At 31.2% G+C, this 21,047-nt stretch overlaps 1 long non-coding RNA gene across 2 annotated transcripts; it reads right to left on the reverse strand.

Moving 5' to 3' along the window:
* Positions 1-479: 479 nt before the first annotated feature.
* Positions 480-14,870, reverse strand: LOC132754283 (uncharacterized). Of its 2 annotated transcripts, none has more exons than XR_009629059.1 (2): positions 14,636-14,870; positions 480-615 (listed from the first exon to the last, which is right to left on the reverse strand). It is a non-coding gene; the product is annotated as an uncharacterized LOC132754283 (long non-coding RNA). The 2 variants fall into 2 exon arrangements; XR_009629062.1 differs by lacking the exon at positions 14,636-14,870 and adding an exon at positions 6,365-6,528.
* Between the last annotated feature and the right edge of the window lie 6,177 nt (positions 14,871-21,047).

Below are 21,047 nucleotides of genomic sequence, written 5' to 3' on the forward strand. Positions count from 1 at the left end.
TGTAATAGGGTTTGTAAGCGAACAGCATGGATCCTGATCAGACTGCGCGGATGCGCAGGCTGGTCTGGATCCATGCTGGTCGCAAACGCATTATGTTGGTTTTGTCGTGACGCGGCTCAGATATTGACAAGTTGGGAAATGATGAGACATATCCATTCCTATATTAACAAGATAATGATTGATGCCATAAGAGAAGTTTTGTGTCTACGTATTTTCTGTTATTTTCTCTCCCCTAGTGATAATAGCTGCCAGATATTGTATTATATCCAATTTGTGTCTATGGTTTTCCTCCCCATATAAATAATGACTGGAACATGCCAAGGGTTTTTTGTTATCCTTTTTCTTTTTTTTTTATTCTTTTTTTTTGTGGGAGGGGAGGAGAGGGGGAGGAGGGGCTTTATTGATATACAGTTGACATATTGCTTTGAAATCAGATTAAATACATATATATTGGTTTAAATAAAGATTATGAAGTTTACTTACCTATTTAGTTATGTACATGTATATTTTGTCAGATCAAATACATCATCAAACTAAGATTCCTGTCCGAGGAATTGCGGTCATCTGTTTGAAGTCGGCAGCACCGACTGACAGCTTTAAAGAAGCGCATCACATCTGAAAACACAACATAAACATCATATTAAAAATCTGCATTATAACAATTTTATATGACAAAAGCCAAAACATGGCATACACATGAAAAAGTAGAATGCTCCACTTTTGAATGACCTTGAGCAGGTACATGTATGTCTTGCACATTTTATATTCTACTTTATTCTTCCTTTTATATTCTACTTTATTCTACTTTATTCTAAATTATATATTCTACTTTATTCTACACTCTAAATTCTACTTTATTCTTCCTTTTATATTCTACTTCATTCTAAATTATATATTCTATTCTATTTTAAATTCTATATTCTACATTATTCTTTTATTCTATCTTCTACTTTATTCTACATTTTACTTCATTTTACATTCTACTTTATTCTACATTCTACTTTATTCTACATTATACTATTAATTCTTCCATACTCTACATCATATTATGTTCTACTATGTTGCACGATATTCTATTTTCTACATTCTACTGTATTCATAATTCTATTATTCTTTTATATTCTTATACGCGTATATTCTTCTATTTTCTACATTTTACTGTATTCTAAAACATTCTATTATATTCTACTACCAGCGTATTCTTCAATATTCTATTTTTCTACATTCTACTACATTGTACATTCTATATTGTAAAGTCTATATCCTAGACTTGGGGATAACAACAACCAGTACACAAGCTATGCTGGTCTATAATGAAAATGCTTTTATTGAACAGTCATTAATCATTTTGCGAATATTTATGGGTTTTTATACTCTATAGCATTAAGGAGAATGGAAGTGTAATATTTCCCTTAATCTAACACCAGTTATGGCACTACTGTATTAATGCACTACAAGTAGGTCCATAATTTATATATAGTTTTTTATACAATTAAATGATTAAAATGTGAGAGTGCAATGTGTCTGGGCCTTTCAAGCAATAATTCATAGTGAATGAATGAAAAATTGAATGATTGATGAATGAATGAAAGAATGAACAAACAAACGAATGAATGAATGAATGAATAGATTAATCAACCAATCAATCAAGCACTCAAATCAATCAATCAAATCAAATCAAAACAAATCAATCAATCAATCAAATCACTCAATCAATGATTAATTAAACTCTTTATTCATGTTTGTATGATTTATAGCAACCCCCTACATGATATTCTTATACTATGATATGAGCTTCACTATAAAAATCAACACAAGGGCAGCGTAACAGTCAATTAAATAATGATTTTTTTTTTATCTTTTTTTAGAAGAATGGTCACCTCTTCAGGCTTCTGTGATTTTGTAATTGAAGTCACTATCTCAAAATAGTAATGGCTGCATTAATTATAAAGTTATTTCCATAAAGCTTTAGAGTTGTCATTGATTCATCAATAGCTGATGACAAATATCGGCAACACAACAATACAATAATATATTGATAAATAGCCCTCATTTCTTGTATATAATTCAGTCTCATACCTGTTTAATTGATTTTAGTAAAATGCATGTTGTGTTCATACAAATATGTTGTGTCCTGTTTATAAATGTCTTTTACAAGATATTTTACTGACTGTTTTTTGTCATCACTGCTACGAAATGTGCCCATTTTATAACAACAGCTTGTCTTACAAGCCAAGCAACAGGGCGACATCGCAACAATGCACCGCGAAACAACGTGCTGTTTGGCATGCTTTGCTAGAGACAAGACGACAAAACGACAACGCGCCATTTGGCTCTTTGTTGTGGTGTCGCTAGCAAGAACAATATAGGTTGCATTGTTGTTGTCGACAACGCAACACGCAATGTACCAAATCAGCCACCATAGTTTTCATTAATCCCAGTTTTATCAGTTCTGTTAATATATCTCTTCCTCACTGCAGAAGAGGTAAAAAATCAAGAAATTAACAGTTTTTTAATGACAAGTGGGAAAGCTGCGAGGCAACTAAATTACCACGGATCTCATCATATCTCCAGGATAGACTGGGGTAAAATGCCCTGATATCTCCAGGATAGACTGGGGTAAAATGCCCTGATATCTCCAGGATAGACTGGGGTAAAATGCCCTGCGACCAATTACGGACCACCAGGTCCTCTACTTTAGGTAATTTCTTTCATCTGCTTTTCTGCCTTACTTTAAAAAATTACCCACTTCACATCAGGCCCTTCACTTACACTTCTCCCATAAAAAAATTCAAACAATAGCTGTCAAAATACCAGCATTTTATACTTTTCTCAATGCTGCTTAGGGAATTAGGGAAGAAGAAACTTAAAAAGGCATAATTCTGCAAATTACATCTGTTGAATTATCTCCCCCTGATAATAACAAATATTTCAAAATTAACTTTAAAATTGATAAAAAGGTTAGCTGTATAAAAACATTTATTGACCTTGACAAAAAGGTTAATCTCAAAAAGTAAAATGTAATTTTGCAAAATTTGCAAAATGTAATTTTAAGGATTTAATCTGCTTTTAGGATAGTTATAATGTTAATTTTGCTGATGAACAAGTATTCCATTTTAAATACCTTCAGTTGATACTTTCTGGAAAAAAAAAAGAACGTTAACTTATTACCTATTACAGGTTCCATTGACCTTGAACTTTGACCCAGTGACCTAATAATGGGTGTGACAGGTAGAACTTATCAATGTGCATGCATACATATATTAAGTTTCAATATAATAGTGTTCCTACCTTTAATGTTTTATAATCTAACCAAAAAAACTAAACCAAAAGTATACCCTAACATTAAACGTATACCAGAAATGCTAACCAACGCTGAAGCTATATGTAGCTCATCAAAAAAAATGGAGCTAAAATGATGTAATACCTTGTTTTTCATCCACAAAAAAAATCATTTCTCTATAAATTTTCTTATAATTAAAGGTTCATACACACAAACAGTATCAAAAATGGCTTCAGAATTCGATTAAAGATTGTTTATAGGGCATTAAATCCGCAGTAGAATGGTTTTGTTCTGTTTTATTCCATGGAAAACAGCAATTTTATTTCCCATAAATCAAAGAGGGGGAAATTATGAGTGCGATAGAGAGACAGTCTACTTGATCAGCTGAAGGTGATATAAACTATAAAACCAGTCTATTCCCCCCTAGACTATATATACATAATAATAAATAAATAAATTACTCCATAAAGATTGTATAATAAAATTTTCATTAAATGAAAACATTCGAGAATATCAAGCAAACAAAAAAGCCCAAGTGTTACAAATATCAGTAAGAAAAAAAAGGATGCAATATCTATTAAGAATGAAATTTTTTTTTATTGTAAACTTCGCTAAAGAGGGGACTGTGGAATCTATATTGTAATATATCTCCAGAAATTGTTATATCCTAGAAGCAACCAATTTGAAAACAAGCGGTATATCGTTATAAGCAATATCGTTTTTAGTGGAGTTTACATGTTGTTAAAATTGTTGACGCAAAGAAAGAAATACATAGGATAAATGTAGGATAAAAACAAGAACCTGTTTGTTAAACACAAATGCCCCCAGTCCAGGTTCTTGTCAGTAACAATTTTTCCACACAAAAAAAGATAATTGGAACAAAATATTATTATTATTCATCATGTATTGTATAAATGTTAATTCTAAATCACTTATTAGCATCCCTTTTTTCAAATGACATTCTATAATAATATCCAACAATGCATTTCTGTTGTTTTTATCAACATTTGAAAAACTCGTGGAAAATGTAGACCAATCCACTTTAACGTGGGAAAACATTTCTTCCTTTTTGTGTGGTATGAAAAAAACTCATCTTTTTCTTTCTTTTTTTTTTGTACTGGCAATGTATCACATATTCAACAGCCATCTGGATGAACATCTTTTTTATTTGATTTTTTTTTCTTGTACAAAAACAAATTTTTCCTAATAATCATGACAAAAAAATAGTCCCTGATACATAAAAAAAAGTTCAGCCAGAGGTTATGATAAATAACTTTATACAAAAAAATCACGGGGAGATGATGTTTAACACATACTAAATTATCTGTAATGATGAATACAAAAAACATCAAATCATCAAATAGGGACTAAAATAAGGTCCCAAAAAATTCCCCCCCCCCAAAAAAGGGCCTTTTTTTAATGTTCAAAAAATGAATTCCAAACAGCAGTGCAAAAAAACCAATCTGTTTCAACTTCTGATAAAAACTGAAATTTTATTATGTCTGCTGTAAGTTTTTTTTTCCATCACATTATTGACATTTTACCTTTTGGAAAAAAAACAGTCCACAAATTTAAATACCAATGAAAATTTCTTTGTGACAAACCACGAAATTTCATGTCCACGAAATTAAGTGAATTCATGGTATATAATTTTCATTATAATTAAATCAGCATGAGATTTCTATTTTAAAAAGACACTCTTTTTAACAGTATATTTAAATATTAATATATATAAAAAACAAGGAACATCGCAATGCGATGCAACCAGGTTTTCAGCAAAATATTTCACAGAAGCTTTGTCATGAAGGGGCATTTGTTTTTAATTGAATTTTTAGGAGGAATTATGGCTTTTTTAATATTCCTCAAACAAAAATGATTGAGAAATTTTATTTTGTCTATTCGCCTTTTCCCCCCAAATGTTTTAGAAAGGTAAACAGTACTTTATTTTTGCTTAATTTTTGAAGTTGCGCACTGTAGAAATTGTTCACTATATATTCTGTATAAGGAAAAAATATACAAAGGGCCATAATTCGGTCAAATATTATCCAATCACAAAACCCCGACAATATGTGCCAGGCACTTGATAACAAAGCTTCTAAGAAAGTTTGGTCAAAATCCGTTGAGAAATGTAGGAGGAGTTGCGCACAGAAGAAATTGTTCACTATATATTCTGTATAAGGAAAAAATATACAAAGGGCCATAATTCGGTCAAATATTATCCAATCACAAAACCCCGACAATATGTGCCAGGCACTTGATAACAAAGCTTCTAAGAAAGTTTGGTCAAAATCGGTGAGTTGCGCACAGAAGAAATTGTTCACTATATATTCTATATAAGGAAAAAAAACAAAGGGCCATAATTAGGTCAAATATATACCAATTGCAAAACCCTGGCAATATGTGTCAGGGCATTTGATGACAAAGCTTCTGAGAAAGTTTGGTCAAAATCCGTTGAGAAATGTAGGAGGAGTTGCGCACAGAAGAAATTGTTCACTATATATTCTGTATAAGGAAAAAAAACAAAGGGCCATAATTAGGTCAAATATACACCAATTGCAAAACCCTGGCGATATGTGTCAGGGCACTTGATGACAAAGCTTCTGTGAAAGTTTGGTCAAAATCCGTTGAGAAATGTAGGAGGAGTTGCGCACAGAAGAAATTGTTCACTATATATTTTATATAAGGAAAAAAAACAAAGGGCCATAATTAGGTCAAATATTATCTAATCGCAAAACCCCGACAATATGCGCCAGGGCACTTGATGACAAAGCTTCTGTGAAAGTTTGGTCAAAATCCGTTGAGAAATGTAGGAGGAGTTGCGCACAGAAGAAATTGTTTTACGCCCGCCCGCCCGTCCGCCCGTCCGCCCGCCCGCCGACATACCTCAATCTAATAACCAGTTTTTTCCTTCGGAAAACCTGGTTAAAAATTCTGTCAAATATTGTTCATAAATAAGAAAAAAAAAAAAAAAAAAATGCTCTGTTATAAACATAATTATATAAACAATACAATATATACATATATTACGTATATATATAATGCAACAAAAAACATCAACATTTTATTGACGTATTTACTAACCTTTTATCACAAGGAATTCATTAAATACACATAAACATTATCCTCAACTGGTAAGACGTAATAACACAATATAAGAACTAATTTTTTCTCACCGAGCACAGAAAGTAGTTCTACGATTCCACGGAGACTTGTAACAAAATCCATACTGTAGTCTGATACACAATATATTACTTTATGTCTTCCACGCTTAACCACACTGAAGTTGTTAAATGGACTCATCCAACTCTTAATCTGGACAAAACCATTTATCACTTTTTGGGGAATATTTTTCGCATGAGGAAATACTAGCGAATTGTACATGGGTAGAATTTAATGAAACAGTTTGTAACTGACGGTAGAGGAAATTTTGATTTGCGTCAATTTGCCAATATTTCCGTGTCGCTAAATAAACCACTTATACAGTATAATGATTCAAAAGTACAATTTCTTTTTTCTAAAGTTTGCAGCATTCATTTTACTATGACTCGCTGTGCATGACATAACTGCATCACGCATGTTTATGTCATACATGAGGAAATTTTTTTTTTGGCAAAATCAGCCTCATAATTATCTACATGATTATATTCTTGGTATTTGTTGAAGTGACTTTCACCAGCAAATAATGTCAATTCAAAAGTTCATTTATGTATTATACATTATAAAGAGCAAAGGTTAAGCCAAAACAATGTAAATCTCCCCCCCCCCCACCACCTCCCCCAAGTGTGGCAAATTCCTCTCTGTCCAATCATTTCATACATCAAGCATATGAAATGCCAACAAATTTATTATAATAATTCATCAATTTAAACTAACTGCATCAAAGTTCCATTCACAAAACTCATTTTCATCAATTTGCAACCATAATTTACATTAATATTGACATAAATTACCTCTTTATCTATTTTATTAGAAACAAATGCTTAACTTATGATGTGTTTAACTTCTACTAATAGATAGAAAATTGAATATTAAAAAAATGGAAATTCCTAACAAATTTAGCATACATATTGGTATTTTATTTTTCTTCTTTTTTCCCCCGCAATATATCACCAAAATAGATTGCCAACAACCAAATATCAAAAGTATCCTTCCCTTCCAATCAAACCCTTTTTTTTTTTAATTTATTATATACAATTACCATCATCTTACTTTAATGTTTATACATCAAAATGTTCTTGGAACTAATTTTTCCTTAGTATTCTAAAAACTAAAGTTCTGTTAGTATTCTCAAAACAGAAATAACTAAGACAGTATTCTCAAAATTGATGTACCCTTTAAGTACTTTAAAAACTTGACTTCCCTTTGAACTCTCAAAACTGCAATACCCTAATAGTATTCTAAGAACTCATTTTCCCTTAGTATTATCAGAACTACAGTTCCCTTGGTATTTTTAAAACCGATATTTCACTCAGTACTCTTGAAACTAAAGTTTTCTAAGTATTTTTAATACTGAAATTGCCTCAGTATTCTTAATACTGAAGTTATCTTAGAACTCTTAATACTAAAAAGCCATAAACTGTTGAAACTGAAGTTCCCTAAGTATGTACAAATGAAACTGTTTAAGTTCCCTAAGTACACTTGAAACTGAAGTCCCCTATGTATTCTGAGAGACTTGTGTTTTCCAAGTTAACTCTTTAATTCTAAGAAGTGATCTGATACTGTGTATTTCATACAATGTTGATTTTCATTGGATGTCTTGATATTAACATTTTACATTTATTGTTCTAGACATGTCTGCTTCAAACTCAACTTTTCTAAAACAATGGCTATATAACTTTACAGGAATAAACAAAGTATTCCAACGATAGGATCCCTTTGAAAATGTACCATCACTTTTTGAAGAAATAAATGAATGACTGGATAATGTACTTTCAGTAAATATTAATTCAAGGGTTTTAGAACCCTTATTGCTTGAACACATGAAACATATACGAGGCTTACAAGCTCCTAGTTCAGTTCCCATTCAAGTGTTTTACTGTTTATTATTTTATGTAAATTTTTTTTTTTATATAATATTTTAAAATGAATGAGAGTTAGATTGTACACAGACAAGCTATAATTATATTTATCTTGCCGACTTCAGCTTTAAACTTTCTTGGTAAATTACCTCCGAAAACGTCAAAACATATATTGAGATAAAACATGCTTTAAATTAAGGTCAACAAGAAAAACAACTGTCAAATTTGTCTGCCTGTATTAAATATACCGAGCATTATACATAATTATAGTAGGGTTTTTTCTTTCTATTTTTTTTTAATGTTGTTTCTTCAGTCTGTCGACCTGTAGTTGGCCTATATATTTTGACCTGAAGAGAATGCGGTCAAAAGCCTACATGTATCTTTTTCCCGTTTTAATTTTTGTTTTGTGTAATACGTTATTACAATTTAATCCGAGTATATTTCTGAATTATTTTTTGCATATTTTTCTATTTTAAGTGCCCCAGCTGATCTATGTACAATGTTGTAGGAAATTCAAACTTATGGTCCTAAGTGACGTTCTTTTAAAACTTAACAAGACAAAATTTGTCACAAAATGATTTGCTGTTGTTCTTTCTTGTTGTTTTGTTATTTCAGTTTAATATACAGAATTTTTTTACTAGTATGACTGAATTGGAATCTATATAATAAGCTATAGACATACTCTCAAATCTGTCCCAGGAACCAACCAGTACAATTAAGTTTATAGTTTCTTGCTCAAGGAAACAATGGCTTGCCAGTGATTGGGTTTGAACCTACGTAGATAGGTATCGTCAGATTACTAGTCTGACACGTGTTAACCATTCCACCATGATTGAGTTATATTTAGGTGGGAGGATGGGGGATTTTACTGTACATTTGTATTTCTACATAAATGTCATTATAGGATAAAGATGACTGTTAATACATATAATTAATAAGGGCACTAATAAATATATCAGAAATCTCACTTTGTAGAGGGGAGATATTACATATAATGCAAAATAGCATAATATCTCATCTCATAGTGCAATTAGTTGGACTACAATATAAGCAGTCAAAGTCTGAAAACCCTACAAAATATTTTTTTAAAAAAGAAGATAATTTGAGATCATGATTCATTTAAAATCACTGTCACCTGAAGCGGATCTCTTTTCTTCGTCATGAATGTAAACTTCAAATTTCGGACAAATTTCTCAACCATTTACGAATATTAATTTGTCTATATAAGCAACAAGGGGGAGGCTAGATAAGTTGCCACCCTATGGGCAAACAACTTCAGGTCAATGGACCTTAATTACACTAAAACCAATACAGACTTCAGCTACTTGTAAATTATCAGTAAAGAATAACAGATAAACATAGCTGATAAAAAAGAGACCTTCACACCTTTTGAGTCAACTGTATAACTGAATAATTGAAAAATTTAAAAGGAGAAGAATAAACTTTTAACATCATATCAGAAGCATACTATCTTAAACCTATTCAGAGATAGTCCCACATAAAATAGTTTAAATCTATTTCACATAGAGATTGCAATTTTACAAAATGTTGGCGTAGATTTTATAAAATGGGTGTTTTTTAATTGTGTTTTTTCTTTTTTTTAAAAAAACCTCAGTACTGGCATGAAGTTGGCATGAAATTACTTTTTATAACATCATTTTGAAAAGTAAAGTAAAACTAAATTTACATCTTGTATTTCATACTTGGGGGAGAGAGGAGGTGGGGGAAGAAAAAGAAATCAAGTATTTACCATATTCATGTAGGCTGTGGGCTAAAAAAAATTTGATTAAAATGCTTTTAACTTAGAAAATGCTCTTTGTTGTACATGTAAAACGAAAACAAAAATGACATCTCAAATTAATAAAATAATTATTGGTCCAGACCTAATACTATATCAGATGGAACATAAATCAGAAAAAAATAATCTCCAGTTAAAAAGAAACCCAAAGTGGAATCCTTATAATTAATGAATGTGGCTCCAAACTGATAAAATATCAATATAAATTAAATTATATTTGTTGTTTCGTTTATTTTCCAACTAATACATAAAATTTATTGACTGTCTTAAACTGCAATAAATTATTAATTAATTTTATATAGTATTTTATTATATTCATTTCTACTGAATCAGAATTCTGATTAATACCCAAACTTTGTTACTGTCTTACAGAAGGGATTTGATTTGGATCTCAGACTGTTGTTTCGCAGAAATTTCTGTTTCACTTCTATGAAATATATCATTCTTACATTTACTTGATTTACTTAGTTAAAGGCACATCATGCTTCAGAGTCAGAAACAAATAAAAAAAAAATCCTTCTTTAGAGAGATCAAACAGGAGTTTTATAACATTTAAATAATGGTTTTAGAACGTGTTAGATGCTAATCACCTGGAGAGAGTAGCGCTGAATGTAACAACATTTCTCATAAACACAGCAAAATGTAAAAATTAAAACAAAGCAGTATTTTGACTGCCTTACAAAATACTCAATTACTGTTTTTAAATTACCAAATGGCAACAGAAGCAACAAATGGTTCAGGTTATTGGCCAACTAGGAACTTTTTGTTAACTGTAACAGGACACAAAAAGTTAAAAGATTTTGAAAAATAAAAATAACAACATTTCTGCAACTTGACAGGTCTTTAAGATATTATAAATGAAACTGTATAAAAATTTATTTACCGATTTTTCCACTGTGGGTAAATATAAGACAAAGTCCAATGTTTCCTTTTAAAGATCGCAGGAAATTTATCCGCTAAACACAAACTTCTATCCCAGCAAGATAGCTGATTTATTTGAGCCGTGTCACGACAAAATTAACATTATGTGTTTGCGACCAGCATGGATCCAGACCAGCCTGCACCTCCGCGCAGTCTGATCAGGATCCATGCTGTTCCCTTACAGACCCTATAACAAGTAAAGAATCTGATAGCGAACAGCATGGATCCTGATCAGAATGCGCGGAGGCGCAGGCTGGTCTGGATCCATGCTGGTCGCAAACCCATTATGTTGGTTTTGTCATGACGCGGCTCAATTTTAGTTTATCACAAGGTACAGAAACTTTAAGAGTGCAACAAACAGGAACAAACAAGGGGGGGTTTCAATAGTCCATTATTTGTTGAAGCCTTTAAAGTGCTACACCTTCATGTGCAAACAATCCTTTTTGCTTTATTCTGAAAGGTAAAGGCTTATTTTTAAAAGTTATACTTTAAAAATACAAGATCAATTTTGTTATTCTTAAGGGTATCTAAAAGTAAATCTATGTATAAAAAGGTGGCAAGGCTTAGAAATTAGAAATGTCTCATCCCAACCTACTTGAAATCTTGAATAAATATTAGTTAATATTACATAAAAAAAGGAATAACTTGTATTAAATGGGATATTATTATATTTCTCGTATTTTTTGTATTTTATGGGACAATATATTTATATTTCTATTAAACCATGCCAGAAATTCAACTGAAACTTGCATATTCTAACATTTAATCATTTTTCCTTAATTGCATAAAACTTGTTAGTGCAATTCTATTTCGTATGAAACAAATAGGAGGAAAACACAAAGAGTTCATTCCAATGCCATGTGGTTGTTTGTTCTGAGCTTATTAATTCAGTCATTAAAGTATCACCAGACATTGGGCAGTTATCAAACAAATGTTACAGGAATCTGAACCAGCATCAACCGGTTTCATCAACAAATAACTGCTAGCCTATGCCAAAAAATGTTAAAAAGCCAATAAATATGTATTTCTTCTCTGACATAAATTTTCATATATATGTCCGCACTTCCTTAATAATTTGAAACACAGACATATTCAACCGATTCTTGAATGGAAATAAATATTCATGGCTTCATGAGTTGCCTATGAGTGGCTAAACTTAAAAAAAAAAAAATATATATATATATATATATTGATTTAAATTAGGTTGGAATTATCTCCATTCAGTTTCCAGTGTTCATGTTAACAAACAGGCCAACTGGAAATTTTACACGTTTTGATATCATGTTTAAAAATTGTGCACGATCTATGAATGAATTCTGCAATTGCGCGGCCTAGAATATACACACAGATTAAGCATATTTTAAATAAAAATTAAATGTCATTTCATGTATCATAAAAAGAATTGGTTGGTTACAAGTTGGTTTGTATTCTCTTATACAAACATGTATTTAAAACATTTTAACAAACAAGAGCTGTCGGTAGGACAGCAACGCTCGACTATTCTTAGTGCTTGATAGTAAAATAAAATGCTTGATACAGTTACCTCCTCCTGTTTACAGGTTGGGGTAATGATGGTGAACAAGTGTGCAAAGTTTCAAAGCCATATGTCAATGAACTTTGAAAATATTTGAGGTATTACAAAAACTTTAACATAAATTCTAAGTCGTAAAAGGGGCATAATTCTGTCAAAATGCTTGATAGAGTTACCTCCTCCTGTCTACAAGTTGGGGTCATGATGGTGAACAAGTGTGCAAAGTTTCAAAGCCATATGTCAATGGACTTGGAAAATATTTGAACTATTACAAAAACTTTAACATAAATTCTAAGTCGAAAAAGGGGCATAATTCTGTCAAAATGCTTGATAGAGTTACCTTCTCCTGTCTACAGGTTGGGGTCATTATGGTGAACAAGAGTGCAAAGTTTCAAAGCCATATGTCGATGAACTTTGAAAATATTTGAACTACAGTGGAACCTGTCTAATCCGAACTCGTCCGGACTAGAAGAAAAGTTCGGATTAGAAAGGTTTCCGGATTAGAAAGGTTTCCGAATTAGAAGGTTTTTTTTTACATGTTTTTTCATGTTACATGTATATGTAAAATAGTTTAAGGAAAGAAAACGGGATTTGCAATTTAGATATTTTATTTTTGCAGTCTTATCGTTCATTTTATTACATATGAATACAAAGATAAAGAACTATAAATAAATAAATAAGCAAAAATACTATTTCCTCAAGGGTAAGTTAACCTACGATGTTAAACAGGAGGCCGAAACATGATAAAATATTCGTACCAGCATTTGTCAATTGTTGTTAACTCTTATCCGATTCAGCGACTATCCGAATTCACTGACAGTTTCCATTAATTTTCATTGAATCCATTACAAAGAATTAAAAGATATTTCTATTGCATTGTATCAAAATATTTATTGAATGTGACGAAAAACAATCAATTAAGCAATTAAAGAAGATATTAAGGCAAGCTAAGTGTAATTTTCACACCTTCGCAGATCATACGTTTCACCCATTAATCAAGCGAAATAACACATCAGTTTGGTGTATGTTTACACCTGCAAGATGTGCGATTATTTGTTATTTTGAATGAAGGTGTAACATTTGGCAAAACCTGTTCGGATCCGAGAGGTAAATATTAGAGTAAAATAAGAACAAAAATTGAAAAAATCGTCCGGAATTCGGAGTAGACAGGTTCCGGATCCGAAAGGTTTTTTACTATTGAAAATAGAACGAATAAAATCGGGACGGGACACTTCGTTCGGATTAGGAAGGATTCCGGATTAGAAGGGTTCGGATTAGCAAGGCTCCACTGTATTACAAAAACTTTAACATAAATTCTAAGTTGAAAAAGGGGCATAATTCTGTCAAAATGCTTGATAGAGTTACCTCCTCCTGTCTACAGGTTGGAGTCATGATGGTGAACAAGTGTGCAAAGTTTCAAAGCCATATGTCAATGGACTTGGAAAATATTTGAACTATTACAAAAACTTTAACATAAGTGGTTACGACGACGCAGACGCCGACACTGACGCTCAGGTGACTGCAATAGCTCTACTTATTCTTATCGAATAGTCGAGCTAAAAATTATTCTTCACAATGATCAACAAGACAGAATGACAGTGCATGCACCTGATTGGATGATATGAGTGTTGAACAGCTTTACATGTAAGTCACGACTATAGTCAGGGAGAAACCAATTAAAAAATTGAGGAGTTTTTATCTACTTTAACTATTTCTGAAATTGGGTCTTGTTTTTTGCATTTTTATTATTATTTCTAAATATAAAAGAAACGGGACTAAAATAACATATGAATTTTATTAGAGACACAGATCTATTGGCACCATAAACTGACAAATTCTATAGTTTTGTAGTGCGCTTCTTTACCTTTAATAAAAATAATCAGGAATTAAATTTAATATAAACCAAAAAGAAAAAATCAGTATGTGGGGTGACTGTCAAATATTGTAAGTCTACTGCATGTCATATATTAACTTAGCGGATTATTTCAATTTTGTTGTCATCCGAAATTCTAGCAATTAACATGTGACTTCAAATACCTCCTCTTTCTTCTAAAATAATAGTAATGAAATAAAAATATACCCACCTTGAAGAGTATAAATATTTCACACCAAATGAAAATAACAATATCACAAAACTATATTATTCTACAAAACGATTTTTAAAAAAGTTTCCAGTTTTCTAATTAAAATGTGTGTTATCCGGTTAACACCTCACTTTGCGGCTTACTCTACACACGGCGGATAGTCAAATGATGCGGAGCAGATAATTACGACACGGGCTATAACTGTAGCACGAATTTCGCCTACGTTTAACGCGGTTAATTTCCCATAACACAAAGTCATATACATGTATGATTATGTCTATGAAGTCTTTTTTCTCCTGAATGACTATAGATAAGTTATTACATGATACATTTTCCTAGTATAAATGTTCATTTTCCTAGTATAGATGTTCTAAAGAACAACACTATACAGTACTGCAGTACGTTTTGTAAAAAAAATGCTGAAATGATATACAGAAAAGACCTATATATTAGGTCTACGATATAATACATATATATATATATTTCTAAATTTTGTTACAGCGAATATGTGACGATTAAAGTATTTCATATTATACGTTTCATAATGGCAGTCCTATATCTTGGACAAAATAAGTCCCATTAATGTATCATTATAAAGTATTCTGCAATTATTTATGCATGTTATTAAATTCTTTTTGGTGTAATTGCAGCTATTTGCATATGAGATGGTAATACCTGATAAAGGTCTGGTGTGGCCCTAGTTGTAAATGTGCTATGTGTCTGTAAATTTGCTATGTGTCTGTTAATTTGCTTAGTTTTGCTAAGACTGCACGTTTGTAAGTGTGCATCCCTTTTTAGTTTGCTTTGATGCTTTGATTAAATGCTGTATGTTATTTTGCCTTTAAACCCTGTATTTTTATGCTTAAGTTGTATCTTTGCTGTCTTGGCTTATATGTTTGTTCTAATTAAAGCTTCTTACTTTCCCTTTCATTAGGCTGTGCATGCAACTGAAGTTTAGTTAACTTTGTTTTTTTTACCCTGCATGTGCTTTATCTTTTTTTTTTCATGCAGTTTAAGTTCTATCATAAAAACTTTCATGTACTTTTTAAGTAAGTCAATTTTTTTAGTAAACCTTTAAATATGTATAAACTTTAGATGTAAACTGTTACTATTTTAATTAATTTATATTTTAATTATATTTTTTTTTATTTATTTCACCTTGCTGCATGTATAATACTGAAATTGTCAGCTCATTATATACTACAGTCGTTCATTACTTTGAAACTGTTAGTCCCTTTAATACATGTCAATATACTTTGCTTTAATTTGTCATCTTATTGTATAGTTCTTCTCAATCTGGCTACTTATATTTCATGCCTATATTTGCTACTAGTTTTAAATGTTTTTACTTTCCAGATCTGTTATATTTTAGTAAATATCTTTTTATGTCTTTGTTATTGTCGGTAAATAGCTTATTAGCTAATGTTTCTTGTAATTTGTTAACCGACTTAAAATAAAGTTTCTTGTATCTTGTATGAAATATACACCTCAGAGTATAGGACCGGAAGGTGATAATCGGTCAGCTAAATAGATAATGGACCTGAGGGCTTCACCCCCCGAGGACATTAATCATTTCAGGGCCGACTATCACTTTCCGGCCCGTCTCTGTAATGTATTAATTAGGAATATATCTCATCTTTTAGGCATGATACCTAAATGGTATCAAAATCTCAAAAATAGAAAGTCCTGTTAAGTAACAATTTAATGATAGAATTAAATAGCTTAACTATTACAGCGCAAAACGCAATAAATTAGATTTTCTTTGGGTAATAATAGTTAATCTTCAAGCTTTTTCGTCTAAAATCCTTTAAAAACAATAAGTAGTCGGAGCTTTGCGTTCATATCAAGTGCACTTTTCAAACAGAGATGCGCTATCAATCGGAACATCTCGTCTATTATCAAAAATAACCTCGGACTTAATATGGATCCGAAGTTTGACGGAAAGGACCGAAAAGATGTGATTGACGCACTATTTTGCCAAAATAATGAAAACCTTAATTTTGAGAACATGAGGATTTGCCAAACACGGTGATATTTTTCAATGTTGCAGACACCGCTTGAGCCTGTTGTGGCCTTGTATACTGCTTGATTCTATTATTTATATTCTCATGGGAAGGCAGCATTAATATAATATAATGTTTCCCGTATTTTAAAGGTCATTTAAAAATGCCAGATTTTTTAAAATATCATTCGTGACAAAATGTTTATATGCGATGCCCTGCTCATTACTAACGATCGAACGTATCCTAGAATACAGTAGCCGAAGTAAGCAATTTCCTGGACACATTTGTAATGCGGATAATATAGCGGCCAAACGTTGCACAGATTCGGCGAAACAATCGCACATGTCATGCGTTATTCCGGCATACGGTTTCTTAGAATAATCTCCATTGTGAGATGTAGGCCTATAAAGTTTGGTTGTTTGTTTGTTGTTTTTTGTTGTTTTTTTTGTAAATACGCAGCATTACATTATTTGCTATTCTATTTCTTCTATCTCCTTAGTAAAAAAAATCTGGATTAAGTGTGATCCACCGGAGGCATTAATTACAACAAAATTACATGAAAATTGCAGACTCGGTTTGACTGAGCCTGAACATATGAACTCATAAGATTACACGATGATCTCAAAACCCTGTAATCACACAACGCAGGTAACAGGATATTGCCTAATTAGTTTAAAAATAATGCGATTTGTATTTCGTTGTATCTTTTTTGTGGTGTTTAAATATATCATATTTCGTATTTGCGTGCGTATCATTCCCACGATCTAGCTTCTTCATAATCGTTACTATTACTGTGAAACCTGACGCCTTCCTTGAAGGCCCATTAAGCCTCAGATATGCTGGCGTTTTTATAAATGTATTTTTTACATATCTTGTTTCAGTTTCCATACTGTATATATAGCTATTCATTTGCCATATAAATAAACTATCTTTTGCTCCTCTTCTCTTTGGCAATTGTTATCATTATATAGTAATTTAGTATTTTGTATAGAAGTCAAAATACCACTTAGTTTACATTTGGCACCCTTTACGACACATTACTGCATGTTCAGTGTTATTCTCTTCAGTTGTTTAACATCTAAAATGCTTTAAATATATTATTAAAACATTATTTAACACACATTTGATATTTCTAAATAATTAAAAATATATTGATTTCTGAGCCATAATATGCCTGACGGTAGTCCTCTTTGAAAAAGTAACATCCCGAAATTTGTTTTTCTATAATCACTATAAGACAGACCGATATATTGAAATTGATATGCAGTGTCCCGAGTGAATACCTGTTCATTTGATCTACATATGTATTGAAATGGAATAGAATTTTTTCATGACAATATAGTGATATAGGGCAACAGACAAAAGAACTAGCATAAGACTTCTGTTTTTGTATGCGCAGATTTATAACACATTTGAACTAATGCCAGTTTCAGTTTTAAGGTATAACTTAAAACGACAGCTCTTTCATAGCACTGTATTTTCTGATAATACAATGTTAAGTATTTGTAAGTTTAATCTATCCTCTACCACAGTTTTGATGTTTCCCAGGATAGTTTTTCTGGAGTTCAAATTATGGTTGACGTACACCAAATTCTCTTTGCCAGAAAAAGATATGGAAAAAAGTATTTCGAATGTTTTAGATGTCCCTACCTATATCGATCTTTTTTTTTGTTTTGTTCTTTATTTTTATCATGTTTGATATTAACATATTTTTTTATCAGCTGTGGATGTTCAACATTTGTGGGAACTTAATTTATCGTCCTAATGTGTTCTAAACTTGTAATGGAAGTTCTAAATAAATGGCTCCAAAACATATTGGACAAAAAATAACAATTAATATATAGAAAGCATCACGCAATTTCTTTTGAAATTTTAAATATGAAATATGAGAAAAATCGAGACAAAGAACACAATACACTTTTCACTGTTTAAATATTTATTTGACGTTAATATTGCAAGTAAAGACAAATTCTCTTATAAAGTTCAAATGATTAATATTCTCCTTAGGCAAGTTAAAATGTACAAAAACACAAGAGAAATCCACTAGATTCTAAATGCGTTTAATAACTGATAAAACCTGCCGAAAATCCATTGTTCCAACTTTTTTTTAAAACGTTGCATGTTGATTTGTCCACTCATATAAAGCCCCATTATGCCTCAAAAATGCTTTAATTTTATCTCTCAAAAGTTTTTTAATGTTGGTGTACTTTTATAGTATTCTAAAAGTTACTCATTGGCCAATTTCATTGACCATCTTTTTCATCTGTTGGTTTTTTTGGCACTAAGAACTGTTAGAGTGAATTAGTATTTTGTATGGAAGTCAAAATACTACTTTGCTTACATTTTGCTACTTTTATGACAAATTATTTCACATTTATCGCTACTTTGTTCAGGTAACAAGCATCTAACAATCTCTAAAAGCCATTATCTTAACATAATAAAATCTATGTTAACCTCTTCTAAGAATTAAAACTTTACTTGTTTCTGAGGCATAATGTGCCGTTAAAGTTAATTCATACACACTCCAAAACTAAGTTTAGAATTCGTGCATTTCACAAAACTGGTCTGTATCACCATGGACCGTACGTTGAGTCGAAGTGATCAAGTAAGCCGACCAAGACCTCTGAGGATATATCTCGGAGAATCGCCATAAGGAATGCAAGGCTGTCGAATTGATCACAGATTCTTCTCTACTCTTTACAACGGGCCTATAACAAATAATCAGTAAACATAAGTTTAGTTATAATAACGAATATAAATATTTCATATCTAAATATTCTAAATTCTTTGTATTTGAATCAATCAGGATCTTTCAAATATAATTCTATTTGAAGACCGTGAACGCATGGAACCGTTTCTGCATTAGTAACACAGAAAAAATATTCTCTTTTTAACATTACTTTTTATGGGTTAAAGACCTATTCCATCATAAACACATTATTATTAGGTGCATCAGGTTTTACAGTTAAATATATTTTGAAAATTAAGCTGTACATGTTAAATGATATCAATGTTCTCGTATCCCCATATCTCACAGCCGTATAAAAATATTGCTTTTGCAGTGCTTCGAAATGCATCTATTTCAGTATCAATGGGTAAATGGGTAATAATTCTTTCTTAAGTAGACAATACATGGCTTTAGTTGCTTGTTCTGCAATTATAGTCTTTTATGTTTTTGCTGTTATTAAAGTTGAAAAAAAGTGAAATAATACTTTGGTCCATGCACGGATTTATATTGTAATATAAATCCGTGGTCCATGAATTCTGAAAAAATCTTCTTTTTTTTAATTTAAAAGAAATGAAGTGTCTATGGACTCATTATGAAAATATAAGAAACTTAATTAAGAAGTATCAATTTTGATCACAATAATTTTAATATACATCTAAAGCTTTTTGTAAATAGGATGCCGATTCGGATAAAATAACTGCGTCATCCACATATAATAAGACAAACAATTCAGCAAAATTTATAACATTGTTTCCTAGACTGTGTCTATATGACATCTGACATTTGAATATTTTTTTATCACTTTGTTTCCAGATTTTTATACTTCACAACAGCAGGTGTCAAGTGAGGTTGATGTTAAATGCACAAAATTATTCATTATCCTTCATTGTAACAAGCCTTCAATCAAACATTCGTATGTCTGCAAATTCTTATAATTTTCTGCTTGTGATAATGCTTTCAGAGGATACTTTGATTTCCAGAATTTGTATACAAAAAATGCTGTCCAAACATCGATGGTGCTTTTGAGTGTGTTCCATCCATGAGCAAAGTGCTTGCGTTGCCGTGAAACAATCAGTATGTGTGTGCATTATATTCCCCGCATTTGTATAGGTAGTTGGTTTAGAATGTCTTGAATGAATGTCCACTTCTAGGACGATTTTATTGGTGATAGAATGGTGTTAAAATGTCAAAACAAAGTATATTTAAGCTACAACATTTTGCTATTGTTCATGACTTTAAACATGCGTCTCATATCTTAACACATTATTATGTTCAATCATGTATAATTTATTTTTGATAAGCCTGAAAAGGCTGATAATCGGAAATGAATTCTTTTCTATTCTATTATATTCACTGTACATGTATTTTCAAATGGTCTCGTGTTTTTCTCTCTATGCAAACCTGTTTTATAAACGGCACATTAAGTGGAAAATGCCCTTGCCTTGACTACGAAGAGACAGGTTTTAACTATCATGATAATTGTTTTCGAAATAATCTAGTTAATATGCTGCAAAATAACGTGACTGTTTTAGTCAGCATCCACAAATTTCTCAATAATCTTTTACCTAACAAAATAAATATAGTTTGTACTAGATTTTATTCTACATTAACCCGATAAAAATCTGTGCAAATATATTAAGTATTAAGATTTGAATCGTATAATTAACTCTCTCTATATTTA

The sequence above is a fragment of the Ruditapes philippinarum genome, unplaced genomic scaffold (genome assembly GCF_026571515.1).
Source record: "Ruditapes philippinarum isolate M1 unplaced genomic scaffold, ASM2657151v2 ctg3283_1_1_1_1, whole genome shotgun sequence".
Lineage (NCBI taxonomy): Eukaryota > Metazoa > Mollusca > Bivalvia > Venerida > Veneridae > Ruditapes > Ruditapes philippinarum.